Source organism: Rhinopithecus bieti, unplaced genomic scaffold (genome assembly GCF_001698545.2).
Source record: "Rhinopithecus bieti isolate Rb0 unplaced genomic scaffold, ASM169854v2 scaffold_1017, whole genome shotgun sequence".
In the NCBI taxonomy this organism is placed as follows: domain Eukaryota; kingdom Metazoa; phylum Chordata; class Mammalia; order Primates; family Cercopithecidae; genus Rhinopithecus; species Rhinopithecus bieti.
The window spans coordinates 2,181,172-2,191,760 of record NW_016803657.1 but is presented as its reverse complement, the minus strand read 5'-3'; the positions used below and the strand labels follow the sequence as shown (position 1 = coordinate 2,191,760).

At 59.4% G+C, this 10,589-nt stretch overlaps 1 long non-coding RNA gene across 1 annotated transcript; it reads left to right on the top strand.

Annotated features, from left to right (window-relative positions):
- Positions 1-4,482: 4,482 nt before the first annotated feature.
- Positions 4,483-5,788, top strand: LOC108542480 (uncharacterized). Its single transcript, XR_001889292.1, has 3 exons — positions 4,483-4,692; positions 4,822-5,038; positions 5,546-5,788. It is a non-coding gene; the product is annotated as an uncharacterized LOC108542480 (long non-coding RNA).
- The last annotated feature ends 4,801 nt before the right edge of the window (positions 5,789-10,589 follow it).

The following is a 10,589-nucleotide window of genomic DNA, read 5'->3' as shown; positions in this document are numbered from 1 at the left end:
CCCTCTGGAGGGGGTGAGGCTTGGCCAGGGACGGGGTGGGGGTGGGGGCCCCTCTGGAGGGGGTGAGGCTTGGCCAGGGATGGGGTGGGGGTGGCCTCTGGGTGCCCCCCGCCCAAAGACTGACCATGCCCAGGACCAAGCTCTGGGTACTCTGGGACTAGGGCCCGGGTACCTGAGATGGGGTGGGGGAGACTGGCCCAAGGGCCTATAGGGAGCGGGGGGAGGCAGGCTGGTTCCATGGACCCCCCCTTCCCGCTCCCACTCTGGGATCCTCTTGTACCTGGCTCGGGGTTGGGATCCAGCCCGGGCTTGCCCCGCCAGCCTTGCCTGTCACTGGGCCATAAACCCCTCCTGTTTATGGGCCGGGCCGCCACCCCAGTGGAACCTGGCCAGGTTCCTCCTAAGAGGGCAGACTCACTGCCTCTGGGAGTCCCCTCCACACCACACTGGGCAGCCGCCGGGAGGCCCGATGAGGTGGCTGGAGGTGTGGGAGGCCCTATGAGCAGTGGGTGGTCCCCCTGGGGGGACGGTGGCTGCAATTCTCAGGCCCCAGGCTCTTCCTGTTCCTTAGGAGGCCAAGTGCATCCAGGCAGCCCTGCACACCCCCTCACCACCCACCCAATCCCGGTGCAGGGGAGGCCTGTGCAGGAGGCCCCGTACCTGTCCACCTCCACCTCTTGGCTGAGAACCCAGGACAGGAGGGGCGGGGACCCCAGCGTAGGGGGCCTGGGCCTGTCCCCACTACACGCGTGACATGCACGCGGAGTGTTGGTTTAATGCCACAGATGCTCCCCGGTGCCTCCTGTGTCAGTGTTGGGGACTCAGCGGCCCTCAGAGAGTCCCTGTTTCAGCCGGCAGGTGGGGACTGCCGCTGCCTTGGAGAGTGTGGGCAGGTAGAGGAGGGTCGCCCTGAGCTCCAGGAACCCACTCACCGGCCTCAGGAGGCAGCTGCACACCCGTCCCCCACCCAGCCCCCTCCCAGTTCTGCTGGCCCCTGGGACAGGCTGCAGGGCTGGCCAAGAGTCTGGCTCCACACCGGCCCCCAGAGGTGGTGCCTCTGCCGGCAATGAGTGGGGGGCACAGGGTCTCCTCATCAAGTCTCCACAGGCGCAGCCTAGACACTGTCCCCAAGCGGGAGCCCCCCACCAGCTAGGAGGGGCCTTCCAAGTCGAGGAGGCAGAGAGGAACCCATGTGCAGGCAACAGAGAGGGCAGCTGCTCTGAGCTCAGGGCCTGGGGAGGCGATTGTGTGGCAGGCAGTGTCTGTGTGGCAGGCGGGGGTCCCGTGTGGGGAATGCCCAGAGCCCTGCTGACTCCACTGGGTTCCGGGCATCCCTGGTCTGACCTCTAGGTCGGCTTCTGGGACCCCACCAGTCTCAGGGATGGGGAAGGAAGGGGTAGGACGGGCAACCGTGCCGGGGAGGGGACCCCAGCCCTGGACTCTGGCTGGCTCAAAACATCTTGGGACCACGTCCACCTGTCCAGTCTGGCCGTAGAGAGGCTTGGAGGAGCCACCAGAGTGAAGGGGAGTCGCCAGCATCTTTAGAAACCGCGGGATGCTGATGCCCCCGGAGCCCCCGTTGGCTCGGTCGGGGAGTGGGGGCCCTGGGGGGATGTGTGAGCTGTGTCCCTCTCAGCAAGTCTGGCTTCCCTGGGGCCTGGGAGAGGACATTGAGGGCTTTCTGTCCCCATGTGGGGGTTGCAAGGTGAGCCTCTCAGGAGCTCCTCCCTCCTGTCTAGGGGGTGCCCCCTCTCTCCCCCCACCTTGCTGGGGTGACAGGGAGGCCTGGAAGGCCCCAAGATTCTCTGAGGCCTGGGGACTGGCCTGGCCGGCAGGGTCAGGAAGTGAAGGGCTGGCATGGGGGAGGGAGGGGAGGACTGGAAAGTGCATTCCAGGAGGGTGACACAGCCTGCGGCCTTGGGGCGGGGCGGGACCAGGCTGGGCTGCCCTTCTCGGGAAGGTCCCTGGGATCCAGCTCCCCGGGGAGGCAGATAAGACGGGTGGGGCCTGGCTGCATGGGAAGAGGAAATTCCAGGCCTGGGACAGCTGCTGCTGTCCTTCAAGGCTGGATTGAAATGCCACCTCCTCCCAGAAGCCTTCTCAGATTCCTCTGCAGCCCCTGGACAAAGGGTGCCTCCTCCAGGGACCCTGGCTTCCCTGGGCTCTGGTCCGGTCAGCCCTGTGCTGGGCCGTCCATGGCCCTGATCCACTGCAGCTCAGTGCACCCCTGCTGTGTGCCTTGGAACCTAAGCAGGGCCTGGCCGGGCCACCCACACACCCACAGAGCTGGGGTGGGTGTGTTCCCTGCACCCAAGCCCCACAGCCAGGCATGGAGGGAGGGGGTGTATGAGTGAGGGCCACGGCCTGGTAGGGGAATTGGTGGTATCCTGCACTGGGTTTCCTGGTGCTTCCTGTGCCCAGCGCTGTTTGGAGCCCTCTGCATGGATGAACTCAGTCTCTGTTCCTGATTCCCTTTGAGTGTAGGTAACTCAGCCCCATTTTACAGCCGAGGACACTGAGGGCAGTCGTGGTAAGGCCAGGTCCCTGGCAGTCCCTCTCCCACCTGGGGCAACCTGGGAGCTGGGTGTCTTTTTTGGGGGGGGAACCCCTCAGGAGAGTGAAAGCCAGGCTCGCTGTCCCTGGGGACTTCCACCGCCGTGAAGGGGTGTGTACCCCCGGCCCCTGAACAAGACCCCCCTCCACCACACCCAGGCCCCCTCAGTCGCCACTTCCCCGGCTCGGCAAGGCTCCACAGAGCCCGCTTCTGGGAAGTGAATATGGATGAGTTTAGGCCCCTGAAAGTCTCCTGAGCAGAGGCTCGTGGTGCCCAGTAGCGATAACCACCCCCCCATGTACCAGGCACTGGCATTGGCTCATTTCATCCTCACCACAGCCCGAAGTCAAGGGGGGCTGCCAGCCTCCAGGTGGGCCCCGAGGTCCCACCTCCCAATGTCTGTGCCCTCCCGTAGCCCCTCCTGCATTGACAGGGTCCGTGCTGGAGTGGGGCCTCCCAGAGTGGTCAGAGAAGACACAGGGGCTTTGGCCTTTTGGTGTTTGGGCCTCTTGCTCCCCGTGAAGCCAACCGCTGTGCTACGAGGACACTCACAACAGTAGCTGCGGGACGAGACCGACGCCTCCTGACAACCACGGCCTGGCCCACGGGATGCTGGGGAAGCCGTTTCTGAGTTCCTGACCTATGACACCGTGAAGTCATGAATTTGTTTTGTTTTTGTTTTTTGAGGCAGGGTCTCACTCTGTTGCCCAGGCTGGAGCACAAAGGTGCAATCACGGCTTGCTGCAGCCTCAACCCCCCGGGCCCAAGCCATCTTCCCACCTCACCCTCCCAAGTAGCTGAGACTATAGGCATGCACCACCACACCTGGCTAACTTGGTAATTTTTTGTAGAAATGAGGTCTCTCTATGTTGCTCAAGCTGGACTCAACCTCCTAGGCTCAAGTGACCTCCCGCCTTGGCCTCCCAAAGCGCTGGGATCACAGGCGTGGGCCATGGTGCCCTCCATGAGTCTTTGCTGTTGGGTTGAGAGTCTGTGTTTGGAGGTAGTTGTAGTTTATCAGGCAGCAACAGGGAACCATGGCAGTGAATGTTATATCATTTCTGGGATACTAAGGATAAGTGTGGTTGTCATCCAGGAACTCATCCAGGAACAGGCTAAGAGGAGACTCTGGACCCCGGGCCGTCAGGGCTGAGTGACCCTCATCTATGGGACCTCACAGCCTCTCTGGAATTCCAGGATCTCTGTTGGACACTCTGGGTGACACCCTGCAGTTCCTGGAGGCCCCTCCAGCCTGGTTTCACACAGGGCCTCGCTGATGGGCCAGAAGACCGCGATGGCTTTGAAAAGCGAGAGCAGGCAGTGCTGCCTCCTGAGGGCTCTCTAGGGACTGGGCCGGGCCGGCTTGGGCCTAGGCCAGACCTAGCCCTTGAGGTTTGCTAATGGAAAGTGGGTCTGGGCTCTGCCCCCATCAGCTCCTCCAACAAGAGCCCGGATGGGGAGGACAGAATTATTTATAACCTGTGGACTGCCAGGGAAGGGCTCTGTAACTCAGAGAGGGCCCCAGACTTGGCAAGGGCGGTGCCTTCGGGAGCCAAGCCCCTCACCTCTCCTGCCAGGGGCTCCTTTTAGCGTCTTAAGGTGGATTTCCCCATTCCCTGGACTTTTTGGGTAGCCAGGGAGCAGAGCTGTGACCCGACTGGCTTAGGTTTTGCTTTTGTTTTGAGATGGAGTCTTGCTTTTGTCGCCCAGGTTGGAGTGCAGTGGCATGATCTTGGCTCACTGCAACCTCCGCCTCCCAGGTTCAAGTGATTCTCCTGCCTCAGCCTCCTGAGTAGGTGGGATGACAGGCATGAGCCACCCCGCCTGGCTAATTTTGTATTTTTAGTAGAGACGGGGTTTCTCCGTGTTGGTCAGGCTGGTCTTGAACTCCCAACCTCAGGTGATTCGCCCGCCTCGGCCTCCCAAAGCGCTGGGATTACAGGTGTGAACCACCATGCCCTGCCGACTGGCTTAGGTTTTAAAATTAAGGCTTACTCTAGGACTGTAGGGAGAAGGCTGAAGGGAGGCCACAGTTATCCTGGGAGAAGAGGTGGGACCAGGTGGAGATTCTACCTGGTTAGGTTTGGGAGAGGCTCAGAGGTTGAGTCAACAAAGGCTCCCCAGACCAGAGGCACCAGGTAAGGGGGAAGGTGCAGGCCGGCTGGCCTGGGCAGCTGGGAGGTGGTGTCATCATTGCCTGGGGGACAAAGTTGGGGCTGTGGGTTTGGGGCTCTGTTTGGGCCATATTGATATCAGCTTGTCTATAGACGCCCATGCAGAGGTGTTGAGCAGAGCTGGTCCCGAGTCCAGGTGTCAGGACGGAAGCAGCATTCCCTCCATGAGAAGATGGCTGAGTGAGCTCTGGGCTCTCCTGGGTGAAGAGAAGGAGCCGGGCCAGGCACCGTGGCTCACGCCTGGAATCTCAGCACTGTGGGAGGCCTAGGCGGGAGGATCACTTAAGCCCAGGAATTCGACACCAGCTGGGTAACATAGTGAGACCCTAACTTTACAGAACATACCAAAATTAGCCGGGTGTGGTGGCTTGCACCTGTAATCCCTGCTACTTGGGGGGCTGAGGTGGGACCATCACCTAAGCCTGGGGTGGAAGTTGCCGTGAGCTGTGGTTCAACCACTAGTTCTGCAGCCTGGGGAACAGAGCAAGACTCTGTCTCACAAGATAAAAATAAAACAATAAAGAAAAGAGGAGGAGCCCAGGAAGGCGATGGGAAGGAGTGGCTGGGGTTGACTCCAGAACTCAGGGCTGGGGGTCCTGGAACAGGAGAAGAAGGCTCGTGGGGGGGCAGGTGCGCAACACTGCAACAATGTCACGTCAGATAAGGAGAGAGAACTGAGCAGAGGGGTCAGCGCCAGTGAGGCCGTGGCACGCCTCACAACGGGAGATCTGTGGGTTGGACGGCAGTTCAGGCGTGGGCATCTCAGCCCCTGGCCAAGGACTGCGTTCTGAGAAAGCTTCATTGATCTTACCGGTAGGCGGACGGGGTGGTTCTCACTCTTTCTTGCTGACGTGAATCAGGGCTCTCCAGCCGCTCCTGGCAGCCATCTTGTCACCATGAGGGAACCCAAGAGGAGGGCAGAGAGGCAGAGCCGGACCCTTGATCGGACCCCTCCTGAATCCCGCCTCTGGGCTTCCCAGTAAGATTCCTGACTGTTTGGGTTGAGTTTCTATTTCCTGGAGCTGGACGCATCGGCTGAAAGAGACGGACTGTCCGACAGGCAGGTTAAGTCCCTGGTTCACGTGTTTGTCACCCATCCTCACCTTCTAGATGGCCAGTCCCATGAGGGCGGGACTGTGTCCCTGCTGTGTCCCCTGACTAGAACGGGGTGCACATGGAGTACACAGTACGTGCAAAATAAATACTGTTGCATGCAGCTGAGTGCAGTGGCTCACTCCTGTAATCCCAGCACTTTGGGAGGCTGAGACAGGAGGATCACTTGAGGCCAGAACTTGGAGACCAGCCTGGGCAACTTAGCAAGATCCTGTTGCTACAAAAACTTAACAAGAAAATACTGTTGAATGAAAGTATCTTAAGTCACACTATCAAAGCAAATGGGGGTGGGGGAGAGAGAGAGAGCCAGAAAGAGAGAGAGAGAGAAATGGAGAGATGGAGAGAGACAGAGATAAACAGAATGGGGAGAGAGAGACAGAGCCAGACATGGGAAGAGATGGAGAGAGAGGGAGGCAGAAACAGAGATACAGAGATAGTGAGATGAGGGGGGAGACAGAGGGACAGGCCCTCTCTGATAATCCCACCCAGAAGTTTACAGACAACAGATCTAGGGATCATTTCGGACCCCAGAGTTTGCTGTGTGGATTATTTCAGATTTCGAGAGTGAGGGGTGCACTGTGGTCCTGGCTGCAGCTGAGGTCCTGGAAGGTCTGACTTGTGCTAGGTGGGGTCACGGGCACTTGCGGTGCAGGGGGCTGCCTGCCGTCCAGCCCAACAGACGAGGCTGTGAAGAGCAGGGTGCTGACCTGGCTCCTGCCCCACCAGGGTGGGGCGGAATCGCTCCTGTTCACTGGGCACCTGCTATGTGCCAGGCAGTGGGTCTATGCACTCCTCATCACACGCAGCCCTCTCCCCCAGGCCAGGGCGAGTGCTGGCTGCCCGGGGCTATGCACCAGGTCTGTGCTGAGCCTGTTGTGGTGTTCCCGTAAACAGCCCTCACGAGCAGCCACGTGGGCTGCATTGCCTCTTATCACCTTTAGGCCACGGAAGCTCAGAAAGGAAAGTAACCCATCCGAGGTGCATAGCGGCCAGCGACAGAGCTGCCGCCTCCCTCCCTCCCTCCACCCACGTCTGGCGCCCAGCGGGACTGGACGTCACGGGCAGTGGGGGAAGCCTGGTTTCTGCCAGTTCCACGCAGGGTCAGGGGGATACTCGCCTGTGCTATTCCACCGGAGGGGAGCCTCCGCCACAGCCCAGAGGTGCACCTCGGGTCACAGCGAGGCGAGGATAAGATTATCTGATGTCCTTTGCTCTCTCCTGTCCAGAAAAACAGCCCCAGGCCGAAATGGCTTCTCCAGTGGTCCAGGCAGGGAGGGATGTCAGAGCTCACCCACTGCTCACCAGGACCTTCGCTCAGAGGCCAGGGGGTGAGACCTCAAGGAGGACGAGTGTGCCGAGGTCACTCAGAGTGGAGGTTTGAGCCCCGGGTCTCTCCCACCCCACTCCCCAGTGCTCCAGCTACGTGCTCGCCAGCTAAGTCAGAGGTCACAGTTGCCAGGGGCCACAGGTTGCCCAGCCGGGACAGTGTGGGAGCTGCAGCTGGGTGAGGACAGAGAAGTCCCCTCAGGCAGGCCTGGGAAGGGAGGGGCGTGGCGTTCTCTTCTGCCTGGAGGGCTGGGGGCCATTTCTCACTGGTAACCCTAGGAGTCCTGGGTGCTGTGTCCAGACCCGGCCAATCAGACCATTGTCCCCGACCATGGTCACTGACCTGGGGCAGCACAAGCCCAGACTTAGCCAGCAAGATGCAGTCTTGCAGCTCTGAGTCTGGGGACGCGAGGGTGTCAGTCTTCCGTCCAGCTGCTGTGAAAGGGAGATAGGGGCAGGACATAGCTCCAAAGACGTGGGCCGAGTACCTGATCCAGCCATGCCTGAAGCTGTTCACTCCAAGAGTCTGGGGCAGCGAGGGTGTTCGTCTGTTGTCATGCTGCTGTGAAAGGGAGATGAGGGCAGGAGACAGCTCTGAAGACATGGGCCGAGAGCCCTGATCCAGCCATGCCTGAAGCTGCTCACTCCTGAGCCTGACAGGTACGTGGACCAATGCATCCTCCTGCTTCCTTGGGCCAGAATGCGTTGGTTTCTTGTCATTACAGCCAAGAGTCGTGATGTCTAAGGATAGACCCAGGCCGGGTGGGCTGTGACTTTCTTCCTGTCTGGAAACTCACAGACAGGAGATGACGGGCAGCCGGGTCCTCCTGCACGAGGCTAAGCAGTCAGGCCATCGGCCCCCAATGCAGCACGTCAGCAGCAAGGACTCGAGTTCCCCCACCTGGCCTCTCCCGCTGAGCTCCCAGGCCAGGGCTGCCGCGGGCACGGATGTCGATGGGTCTCCTCACCTGCACACCGGAGCTCGATCTTGCACCTGCAGGGCCGACCGGGGAATCCTGTCTGGCTTAGAACACCTGCGCACGTCAGGTCCTGTTTGGGGGTCAGAGAGATGGTGTCTCCATGTCCCATGGTTGGCACCATGCTGGATGTACGCAGTCCTGTCTGCTGCAGGAACGTGAATGTGGTCCTGACGGGCACTGGGGCGGGAGGACCAGCTCCTGCCTGCTCCCTGCTTGGGCTGAGGGGAAAGATCAGACAGCCAGAGTGGGCATGGGGCTGGGGTGGGGCTCGGGGCTTCCCTCCCTGACTCTCACCTCCTCTCTCTCTCTGTCTTTCTTACCTCCTCTCTCTCTCTCTCTCTCTCACCTTCTCTTTCTCTTTTACCTCTTCTCTCTCTTATCCCCTCTCCTGTCTCTCTGTCTCACCCCCCGCCTCGTGGCTCACCTGTCCCCCTCCCCTCCCCTGTCTCCTCCTCTCTCTCTGTCTCACCCCACCCCGGGGCTTACTTCCTCCCTCATCTCCTCTCTCTCTGTTTCACCCCCAGCCTCGTGGCTCACCTCCCCGCTCACCTCCTTTTCCTCTTCTTCAGTTTACTATCTCCCTACCAACTCTCAGCTCCTGTTTCCTCAGCATGGTTTGGTGCCCACCCCAGGGTGTTCGGACTCTGTTTCACAAGAAAGCCATTTGCCCCCACACCTCACTTGGCCCCCAAGGGCAGTGTGGGTGAAGCAGTCTCTCTCAGTCAGGAAAGGAGTCACCCAGACACTCCAGCCTCCCCTATGGCCAGCCCACCTAGCCATGGCACCATCACAGGACAGCCACGCCCTCAGTCAGCTGACCCGCTGAGCCCCAGCCTGCCCCTGCCTGGCCCGGCTCCCAGGCCTGGGGAAACAGGGACCAGGCTGGTGGCAAGTCTGCAGGGGCTGGGGGATGGGGGGGTCTTTAGCACCGCTTCTGTTTTCCCCTTCACAGCAACACTGGAACGGCGGTCATCACATCCCAGGCAGGTAAACTGAGGCTCAGGGCCGCAGTGTGAGTCACTTGAGGTCACAGAGTCAGCAGGAGGTCAACTCTGAAGTCCAGCTCTGCCAGCCCAGAAATGGTGGTGGGAGCCGGCCTGTGTGGTCAGGGGCGCCCCCAGGCAGCACCGTCCGTTCAGAGGGCACCCAGGGGCCAGAGCCGGGCAGGACCCACCGGACACACAGCCCCACCAGAGCCACAGCTTCTCACACCGCAGCGCCTCTTATAAAAGAGAAGCAACAGCATTTCTGTGGCCGGGCGCGGTGGCTCACATCTGTCATCCCAGCACTTTGGGAGGCCCAGGCGGGCGGATCAAGAGGTCAGGAGATCGAGACCATCCTGGCTAACATGGTGAAACCCTGTTTCTACAAAAAATACAAAAAATTAGCCGGGCGTGGTGGCGGGCACCTGCAGTCCCAGCTACTTGGGGAGGCCGAGGCAGGAGAATGGCGTGAACCCGGGAGGCGGAGCTTGCAGAGAGCGGAGATCGCACCACTGCACTCCAGCCTGGGCGACAGAGCGAGACTCCATTTCAAAACAAACAAACAAACAAACAAACAAACAAACAAAACCCAGAAGCAACCGTTAGAGAAGTAACATTAACACATCACAGACCATCCGGACGCTGGGTGTTGAGGAAACCTGACAAGCCCCCGCAAGCTCTGAGGCCTCGGTGGGCAGGTGTCGTGTGGCACACAGAGGACAGGGGAGCGCCGGGCAAGGCTGTGGAGAAGAACAGGGCCTGGAAGCTCTAACCCCGGTGCTAGAAGACTGTCTTTCTGTCCACCCATAAATGGAGCCGCAATTTCCAACAGTGAGAGAAGGGGTAAGAACACAAGGGCCATTTGTGCCTGGGATTTTATTTTATTTTATTTATTTTCTGACATCTTGATCTCAGAGCACCTGGGATCTTAGGTTGTTCCCAGTTGTTGCTGTTTTAAATCGTGCTGCTCTGAGCCCTTGAAGCAAACGTGTCGTTTTCTTAGGCTGGGTGCCCGGATGTGGGATTACAGGGTCGGGGGCCGCGGCCACACTGATGGCTCCTGGTGCCAAATTGCCTCCAGGTTGGCTTGTGACTGCCGGAAGCTCAGAAAGTAGCCTGTGCTGCCTGGGCCTCTCCCGGGGTGCGGCAGGCGGGGGGTCCGTGGTTGGTGGTGAAGGAAAATGTCCTTTTGTGTTTCTTCCCAGCTGTGATTCTCCTGCACATCCTCAGTGGTTTTCTGAGCATGAGCAGAGACCCTGACAGATAAATGTGCTTTAAAAATTTGGCAAACATATCATTCTACGTATGCAGATAAGAACACAGGGACACTGGAAATTAAGTGTAACACAAAACTGAAGGGTTCCATTTGTTTAGATTTTTAAATTTTTACAAAATATTTTGATTGTCTACACTGTCAAACCCAATTGTCTTTTTTTTTTTTTTTTTTTTTTTTTTTTTT